Below are 10742 nucleotides of genomic sequence, written 5' to 3' on the forward strand. Positions count from 1 at the left end.
CAAAGAGAGCATCATAAAACATGTGAAAAACACATCTAAGTCTAACATACTTCCTATGCATAGGCATTTTATAGGCAAACACATTATCAAGGCAAGAAAAAACTAGCATATGCAAGGAAGTGGAAAGAAACAATAGCAATCTCAACATAACGAGAGGTAATTTTGTAACATGAAAATTTCTACAACCATATTTTCCTCTCTCATAATAATTACATGTAGTATCATAAGAAAATTCAATAAAGTAGCTATCACATAAAATATTTTCAACACGATCCACATGCATGCAAAGTTGACACTCTTCCAAAATAGTGGGATTAACATTAACTAAAGTCATGACCTCCCCAAACCCACTTTTATCAATAATATTGAAAACACTATTGTCAATATCATATTCATCATGGGGCTTAACTAAATTTTCAAGATCAAAAGAAGAATTGCCCCAATCATGATCATTGCAACAAATAGTAGTCATAGCAATACTAGCATCCCCAAGCTTAGGGTTTTGCATATCATTAACACAATTGACATTAAGAGAATTTATAATAACATCATTGCAATCATGCTTTTCATTGAAGGAACTATCAAGTATGGGTGCAATAGCAACGATCTCATGTTTAACATAAGGAACTATAGCAAATTCATCTTCATAAATATTGGCATAATGGCCACAAGAATAGCAAACATCATGTTCATCAAGGGATATTTCAACCAAACCATCGGAATCATCATTATCTATAGATTCATGTATATCATTATTTTCTTCCAAAGCAACGGTCATTCTTTCAATAAATTCTTGGACATGGACATTATGAGCAAAGTTTTCATTGCAATATTTAAGTATGACAGAATTTTCAGATTTATTGAGAGTAAAATCATACTTTTCAATCAAAGAAGCAACTTCATGAGCACCCTTAAAAACGACAAATTCTTCAATTTGTTCGATATCATAGTAACTATAAACACCCTTTGCATAAGAAGATAAGATTTCATTATCATTGAACTCACATAGGTAGGGAAGGTGTTTTTTAGGGTTCTTAGAGCAACAAGTAAAATCACAAATTTCACAAAGATTCCAAGCATAGCATAGCAAAATATTTATATGATACCATAAGAGCTTCCCTTTTTCAGACAAACGATGACGCAAAAAATGAGCATGCTCATCTAAAGATTTCCCATCAACTAGGCTAGTTAGGGTTTCAGCACGAGCGCATAAGGATCGAAGATGATCCAAGTAGAACACTTTAAGTGGATCCATATCAATAGATTATTAGCAAGCAAAGATGCAAGCAAATGGAAGGCACATGGTAACACAAGCAAAAAAGCAAAAGAGGCAAATAGAGAAAGAGAGGGAGGATAGAGAGAGAGAGAGAGGGCGAATAAAAGGCAAGGGTGAAGTGGGGGAGAGGAAAACGAGAGGCAAATGGCAAATAATGTAATGTGGGAGATAAGGTTATGTGATGGGTACTTGGTATGTTGACTTTTGCGTAGACTCCCCGGCAACGGCACCAGAAATTCTTCTTGATACCTCTTGAGCACTGTGTTGGATTTCCTTGAAGAGGAAAGGAGATGCAGCAAAGTAGCATAAGTATTTCCCTCAGTTTTTGAGAACCAAGGTATCAATCCAGTAGGAGGCTACGCACAAGTCCCTCGTACCTGCACAAAACAAATAACTCCTCGCAACCAACGTGATAAGGGGTTGTCAATCCCTTCACGGTCACTTACGAGAGTGAGATCTGATAGATATGATAAGATAATATTCTTGGTATTTTTGTGATAAAGATGCAAAGTAAAATAAAAGCAAAGGAAATAACTAAGTATTGGAATATTAATATGATGAAGATAGACCCGGGGGCCATAGGTTTCACTAGTGGCTTCTCTCAAGAGCATAAGTATTTTACGGTGGGTGAACGAATTACTGTTGAGCAATTGACAGAATTGATCATAGTTATGATAATGTCTAGGTATGATCATGTATATAGGCATCACGTCCGAGACAAGTAGACCGACTCCTGCCGGCATCTACTACTATTACTCCACTCATCGACCGCTATCCAGCATGCATCTAGAGTATTAAGTTCATGAAAACAGAGTAACGCCTTAAGCAAGATGACATGATGTAGAGGGATAGATTCATGCAATATGATAAAAAATCCCATCTTGTTATCCTCGATGGCAACAATACAATACGTGCCTTGCTTCCCCTATTGTTACTGGGAAAGGACACCGCAAGATTGAACCCAAAGCTAAGCACTTCTCCCATTGCAAGAAAGATCAATCTAGTAGGCCAAACCAAACTGATAATTCAAAGAGACTTGCAAAGATAACCAATCATACATAAAAGAATTTAGAGAAGATTCAAATATTGTTCATAGATAATCTTGATCATAAACCCACAATTCATCGGTCTCAACAAACACACCGCAAAAAGAAGATTACATCGAATAGATCTCCACAAGAGAGGGGGAGAACATTGTATTGAGATCCAAAAAGAGAGAAGAAGCCATCTAGCTAATAACTATGGACCCGAAGGTCTGAGGTAAACTACTCACACTTAATCGAAGAGGCTATGGTGTTGGTGTAGAAGCCCTCCGTGATGGATGCCCCCTCCGGCGGAGCTCCGGAACAGGCCCCGAGATGGGATCTCGTGGATACAAAAATTTGCGGCGGTGGAATTAGGGTTTTGGCTTCGTATCTGATCATTTGGAGGTACATAGGTATATATAGGAGGAAGAAGTACATCGGTGGAGCAACAAGGGGCCCACGAGGGTGGAGGGCGCGCCTGGGGGGTAGGCGCACCCCTAGCTCGTGGCCTCCCTGTTGGTTGCTAGACGTAGGGTCCAAGTCTCCTGGGTCTTGTTCGTTGAGAAAATCACGTTCCCGAAGGTTTCATTCCGTTTGGACTCCGTTTGATATTCCTTTTCTTCAAAACCTTGAAATAGGCAAAAAAAACAGCAATTCTGAGCTTCTCCGGTTAATAGGTTAGTCCCAAAAATAATATAAAAGTGGATAATAAAGCCCAATAATGTCCAAAACAGTAGATAATATAGCATGGAGCAATCAAAAATTATAGAGATGTTGGAGACGTATCAGATACCCCTGCCGAACTAGCCACAATCTTGGCCGATCTGTATAAGGGTGAAAAAGAAGATTTCCTCTGCTTAAACAGCTGGGAAGGCTATTCCATGTACAACCCCATTGAATGGGTAAGGCTTCGATTATCTGTGTTGCCTTATTGTTGTCACGACATGCTAATCCAATTTGTTCTTTGTTAAAATAGTCACGGCGAAAGATGATCGAGGACGTTCACTGTCCTGCCCCATAGCCAGAGGACCATAATCGCGATGAAGACCCTGGCTTTCATGAGGATTCAGATATATACATAGAGTTTGATGATGGGGTATTTTATCAAGCGAGCCTTGACGGCTCGGAAGTGGCTATCACCGCCGACTACCCCCGCCCCTATCCCTTCTCCATCATAAGTATTCAGAGGACTCTTAAAAGGAAGTCCCTACTTGCACCTTTATCCATTATACTGATCCGTACTTTAATAGGATCGGCGCTCGGCGAACCGTATCTCCTCAAGGACGGCCCCTACGTAGGGTAGTTGTTCAAAACGAAAGAGGGACGGGAGTGCTGTAGAAACCTCACAGTCTTTCAAGAGGTATGTCTCCTCAATACATGCCTAGGCACGAATCTGGATTGTTTAAAGTCTCCTTTTATCCTTGATGTCAGGAAAAACACGCGGCAGACGATGGGAAAATGCCCTGTTAGCCGAATGCCCGCCAATCCGCTGCCGGACTCGCCAACTAGGATGAGAGCCGATGCAATGCCAGTTCCACCACCCCATGACGATTCGGATGATGTATCTGTCACGAATTCCAATGTGGAGAGCATGATGAATCACCGTCGATTGAAAGAGGCCATGCATGCTCTGACATTTTCCGAGCAAGAGTTTACCACACTGAGCTCGATGGATGCATATATCCGAGCCGCTCAAGACGGACTTGTCGGAGTGACTTAGTTGTTCTCGAAGGATATACAGGTAAAAGTTTATGCAATTTTGATTGTCATACGCCAGTAGCCCCTGAGACTTGAAGTGGTGAGGCAAACTGATTTAAGGATCGATATGACCCACAGGTTCTCGAAGAGAAGAATACTGTGATATCCTAGGAGCTAAAGAGAAATCAGACTCAGCTAAATGTTGTCACCACCGAACTGGCAGAAATGGAAAACAACGCAATGAGCGCGTCCGAGAAGAAAAAACACGAGGAGGAAAACAACAAAAAATTCGAAGATGTGGCGAGCTTAAGGGCTCAGTTATCAGTCGCGCAGAAAGAAAATGAGAAGCTGAAGGGCGGCATGCTCGGTATGTCTTCCTTTCTTATTTAAAACCACCCTAGGGGCTCATGTTTAGTCCATAATTCGGAACATCATGATTCTGTTGTTGTAGGCCTGTTAACTGGTCGATCGGAAGAAGAAGTATCTAGATTTCAAGGCGACGTGCTGAAGGAGATGTCCGTGGTACATGCTCAGGCCCAGAAAGCCATGAGGGGTATGGTGAAGGCATTATGGCCATCTGATACCCCTCCAGAAAGTATGGAGGGCTTGCCAAACCTGTTCAAAGGTGCCCGACGCCGGTTTGAGCTATGGAAGACATCCGCCTGCCGTGAAGGCGCACGAGAAGCTTGGGCCATGGTGAAAACACTCTTCACCAAGCTAGATCCAAATCATATGGCCCGAGTGGGACCACACGGAACAGACGGGAAAGAAATTCCAGTGAATTTGGTGTATGACCAAGTGATGATAGCTGCGAAGTATTCGCAGGAAGACTGTAGGTTAGACAGTCTTATAGATGGAATAGATAAGGAATAGGTATCTCATTTAATGTATTAATGTACGTTATGATCGACCTATACCTTTATTCGAACATGTGAAAAGTTTGTCATCACAGGCTTTCGGCTTTAACCTCTGAACCAAAATGGTGGAGTGTTTCCGGATACTATTTGGAATGAAAAGAAGCATTCACTATGTCTGGAAACCAGGCAACCGAGTCATTGTGCTCGAACAGACAAAATTTTTAGTTCGGGATGTATGTTATATTACATATGTAAGAAACATCTTCCAAGGAGAATAGTTCCGTTAAGGGTTCCTTTCCTTGGGTCGGCATGCTGTAATTATGCATGCCGTGGCTTTGGTCCGCAATACGGAAAAAGTTGTCCTGTATGCTTGAAGAGTTACCAGAATGTAACAATCTGTCGTTTGGTTGTTGACCACTTATTCTCTTAAGAACGCTAGCTTTCGGCTTCACCCGTCTGAGGTACAGGTCCAGATTACCCGGTTGTAACAATGGCAAAGGTGCTCCCTTTACACCCCAGCCGAACAGATCGGGAACATAGGGCATAAACATAGGAGCAAGGTAGCCCATCTTGGCAAAAATTTAAGTCATAGAGGTGCATATAGTGGCAAAAAGAGTGAATCTTAACAAACGACGTATGCATTGTGAGCTCCTAGCTTTGAATAATAATACGCTTCTGTTAAAGAAGCCCCCAGGTGTCGTGGGGTATATACATTTTAGGATATCCACCCCGTAAGTGTTCGTCTTATCTGAACATACCCTAGGAATCGTACAAAAACAAGAAAATAGAAAGAAATGAAGAGGAGAACGGAAAAAAGGAACATGACCGAACTTATGCGTAGAATCTTCAGAGGCGAGCAGCGTTCCATGGGTTCGGCTCTAGGCGATTATCCGATGCGTTACGAAGGTGATAGGCCCCTCTCATGAGAACTTCATCTATGATAAAAGGGCCCTACCATTTTGGTTTGAGCTTGTCCTTCTTCTTCTCCCGGAGGCGTAGAACGAGCTCGCCGACATTATAACTCTTGGCCCGCACTTCTCTGCTTTGGTATCTCCGAGCCTGTTGCTGATAGAATGCGGAATGGGCTTTTGCAATATCATGCTTCTCCTCCAGGCTGTCCAGGTCGTCCTGCCGATCGAGCTCGGCTTCTCTCTTCATACATGCACACTCGAGGTGAGTCATGAATAATATCACAGGGCAAGACAACCTCTGCACCGTACACCATGAAAGAGGGTGTGTATCCGGTCATGCGATTGGGTGTGGTCCGCAGCCCCCACTGTACGGAATCAAGTTCCTCGACCCACTGTTTACCTGACTCCCGTAGGGATCGCACTAGTCTGGGTTTGATGCCGCTCATTATCAGGCCATTAGCCCGTTCGACTTGACCGTTTGTTTGAGGGTGATATACAGAGGCGTAATCAAGCTTAATTCCCAGGTTAGCACATCAATTTTTCACCTCCTCGGCTATGAAGTTAGAGCTATTGTCAGTACTGATGTTGTTCGGAACACCATAACGGTGTACCATGCCGTATATAAAGTCGACCACCGGCCCTGCTTCAGCCATTTTTACTGGTTTGGCCTCTATCCATGATAACCAGCAAATATTTCTTCTTGTGGCTGCCCCCTTTAAGGGGTCCGACCATATCTAGCCCCCAGACCACAAAATGCCAAGTAATGGGGATTGCTCTTAGGGCAGTGGGTGGCATATGACTTTGATTGGCGAAAAGCTGACATCCTACACAGGGATGTACAAGGGCCTGTGCATCTGCTCCAGCTGTTGGCCAGAAGGAACCTATACAGAAGGCCTTGCTTACAAGGGCCCAAGTTGCGGCGTGATGGCCACTGAGACCAACATGTATTTCGGTAAAGAGCTGTCATCCCTCCTCTTCGGAGATACATCGTTGAAGAACTCCAGTAGTACTTTTCTTGTAGAGTTCGCCTTCGTGAACTTTGTAGGCTTTAGAGTGTTGGACTATGTGACGGGCCTCGTTTTGGTCATCAGGGAGCTCCTGTCTGTTAAGTTAGGCCAGGAAGGTTCGGTCCATGGAGCAATGACAGCCATGATTACATGGGTGGAAGGTGTCATTTCGGTGCCCGAGCCCCCGATGATATCAGAATTGTGTTCGGCTTCTGGGAGTATGCTCGACACCGGGCTAGTATTTCCGCTCTCGTCCTACCATACCATGGATGGCTTGAAGAACCTTTCCACAAAGGTGTCAGGCGGGACGGGGTCGCGTTTAGCGCCCATTCGAGCAAGGATGTCCGCTGCCTGATTACTGTCTCGAGCCACGTGATGGAACTCGAGCCCCTCAAACCGAGATGATATTTTGAGTACGGCGTTTAGGTATACCACAATCTTTGGAGCTTTTGCATCGAATTCTCCATTTATTTGGGATATTGCAAGGTTCGAACCCCGCGCACCTCTAGGCGTTGTATGCCCATAGAAATAGCTATTCGGAGACCGTGGAGTAGTGCCTCGTATTCCGCCGTGTTGGAGTCCGTATACATGATTTGTAATACGTAGCGGACTATGTCCCTTGTAGGGGATGTTAAGATGACGCCAGCCCCCAATCCGGCTAACATTTTTGAGTCGTCGAAGTACATAACCCAATTGGAGTATGTGTTGTACTCTTTAGGGAGTTCAGCTTCCGTCCATTCGACGACAAAGTCGGCCAGCACCTGAGATTTAATAGCTCGGCGTGGCTTGTATGTTATTTCAAATAGTAAGAGTTCGATGGCCCATTTGGCTATGTGGCCGGTGGCATCCTGATTATTTGTGATGTCATTGAGTGGTACTTCGGACGCTACCATAATCGAACACTCTTGAAAGTAGTGCCGCAACTTCCGGGATGCCATGAAGACCGCATACGCTACCTTTTGATAGTGTGGGTATCGAGATTTGCATGGTGTAAGGACTGCCAATACATAGTACTTTAGTTTCTGGAGTGGGAATTTGTGTCCCTCTTCCTCTTGTTCAACGATGAGTACCACATTTACCACCTGGTGAGTCACAGATATGTAGAGCAACATAGGTGCGCCAACACTTCGTGCAGCAAGGATTGGGTTGCATGCAATCAAAGTTTTTATTTCTTCCAATCCGGCTGTAGCCACGTCCGTCCATTCAAAGTTGTCGGTGCGTCGGAGCAGTCGATAAAGTGGCAGCACCTTTTCTCCTAATCTAGAGATAAAGCGGTTCAAGGCTGCCATGCACCCAACTAGTTTTTGGACCCGCTTTAAGTATATTGGCGTTGCCAGTTGTGACAAGGCTCGAATTTTGGCTGGGTTCGCTTCGGTTCATCTATTGGAAACAATGAACCCAAGTAGTTTTCAGCTAGAACGCCGAAAACACATTTTTCCAGACTGAGCCGTATGTCGTATGTTCGGAGGTTGTCGAATGTGAGGCATAGATCGTCCACCAATGATTCGACATGTTTAGTCTTGATGACTACATCATCTACGTATGCCTCCACTATCTTGCCAGTTTGCTTTTCCAGACATGTTTGAATCATGTGTTAGTAAGTGGCGCCAGCATCTTTGAGTCTGAAAGGCATAGTGTTGAAGCAGAAAGGCCCATACGGGGTAATGAATGCTGTTGTGGCCTGGTCTGACTCCTTCATCTTAATTTGATGGTATCCGGAGTATGCTTCAAGGAAACACAATGATTTGTGTCCTGCGGTCGCGTCAATGATTTGGTCAATGCAGGGCAGCGAGAAGGGGTCCTTAGGGCAAGCCTTATTGAGGTCCTTGAAATCGACACAAAGGCGCCAGGATTTATGCTTCTTCAGCACCATGACCTGGTTTGCTTGCCAGTCCGGGTGTTTGATCTCTTTGATGAACTCGGCTTCAAGTAGTTTGGCTATCTCCTTCCCATGGCGAAGTTCAGTTGCCCACTTCGCCACTTGATGTCTACTACGCAACCTTCTTCTTGTAGACTCATGTTGGGCCTCCAAGCGCAGAGTTTTGTAGGATAGTAGAAAATTTCCCTCAACTGAATGACCTAAGGTTTATCAATCCGTGGGAGGCGTAGGATGAAGATGGTCTCTCTCAAACAACCCTGCAACCAAATAACAAAGAGTCTCTTATGTCCCCAACACACACAATACAATGGTAAATTGTATAGGTGCACTAGTTCGGCGAAGAGATGGTGATACGAGTGCAATATGGATAGTAGACATAAGTTTTTGTAATCTAAAAATATAGAAACAACAAGGTAACTAGTAACAAGAGTGAGCAAAAACGATATTGCAATGATTAATACTCATGCCATGATTAGATTATATGATCAAGATTATGCTAGGTAGCATTCCACATCAAAATTATTATTTTTACCATTTACCTACTCGAGGACGAGCAGGAATTAAGCTTGGGGATGCTGATACGTCTCCGTCGCATATATAATTTTTCATTGATCCATGCCAATATTCTACAACTTTTACATAATTTTGGCAACTTTTTATACTATTTTTTGGGACTAACATATTGATCCAGTGCCCAGTGCCAGTTCCTGTTTCTTGCATGTTTTCTGTTTTGCAGAAAATCCATATCAAATGGAGTCCAAACGGGATAAAAACTTACAGAATTTTTTTTGGAATTTATGTGATTTTTGGGAAAAAGAATCAACGCGAGACGATGCCCGAGGGGCCCACAAGGACGGAGGGCGCGCCGTGATAACCCACAAGTATAGGGGATCGCAACAGTTTTTTAGGGTAGAGTATTCAACCCAAATTTATTGATTCGACACAAGAGGAGCCAAAGAATATTCTCAAGTATTAGCAGCTGAGTTGTCAATTCAACCACACCTGGAAACTTAATATATGCGGCAAGGTATTTAGTAGCAAAGTAATATGATAGTAGTGGTAATGATAGTAAAAGTAATATTTTTGGGTTTTATAGTGATTGTAACAGTAGCAACGGAAAAATAAATAAGCGAAAAACAATACAGGAAAAGCTCGTAGGCAATGGATCGGTAAAGGAGAATTATGTCGGATGCGATTGATCATGCAACAGTTATAACATAGGGTGACACAGAACTAGCTCTAGTTCATCAATGTAATGTAGGCATGTATTCTGAATATAGTCATACGTGCTTATGGAAAAGAACTTGCATGACATCTTTTGTCCTACCCTCCCGTGGCAGCGGGGTCCTATTGGAAACTAAGGGATATTAAGGCCTCCTTTTAATAGAGTATCGGACCAAAGCATTAACACATAGTGAATACATCAACTCCTCAAACTACGGTCAACACCGGTAAGTATCCCGATTATTGTCACTTCGGGGTAAACGGATCATAACACATAATAGGTGACTATAGACTTGCAAGATAGGATCACGAACTCACATATATTCATGAAAACATGATAGGTTCAGATCTGAAATGATGGCACTCGGGCCCTAATGACAAGCATTAAGCATTGCAAAGTCATAGCAACATCAATATCAGAACATAGTGGATACTTGGAATCAAACCCTAACAAAACTAACTCAATTACATGATAAATCTCATCCAACCCATCACCGTCCAGCAAGTGTACGATGGAATTACTCACACACGGCGGTGAGCATCATGAAATTGGTGATGGAGGAAGGTTGATGGTGATGATGGCGACGGATTCCCCTCACCGGAGCCCCGAACGGACACCAGATCAGCCCTCCCGAGAGAGTTTAGGGTTTCGGGCGGCTCCGTATCGTAAAACACAATGAATCCTTCTCTCTGATCTTTTTCTCCCCAAACATGAATATATGGAGTTGGAGTTGAGGTCGATGGAGCGTCAGGGGGCCCACGAGGCAGGGGGCGTGCCCAAGGGGTAGGCGCCCCCCACCCTCGTGGACAGTGTGTGGGCCCCCTGACGCGGATTCTTCTTCTAGTATTTTTTATATATTCCAAA

This window comes from Triticum urartu, chromosome 2A (genome assembly GCF_056163025.1).
Source record: "Triticum urartu cultivar PI428250 chromosome 2A, HENAU_Tu73, whole genome shotgun sequence".
In the NCBI taxonomy this organism is placed as follows: Eukaryota; Viridiplantae; Streptophyta; class Magnoliopsida; order Poales; family Poaceae; genus Triticum; species Triticum urartu.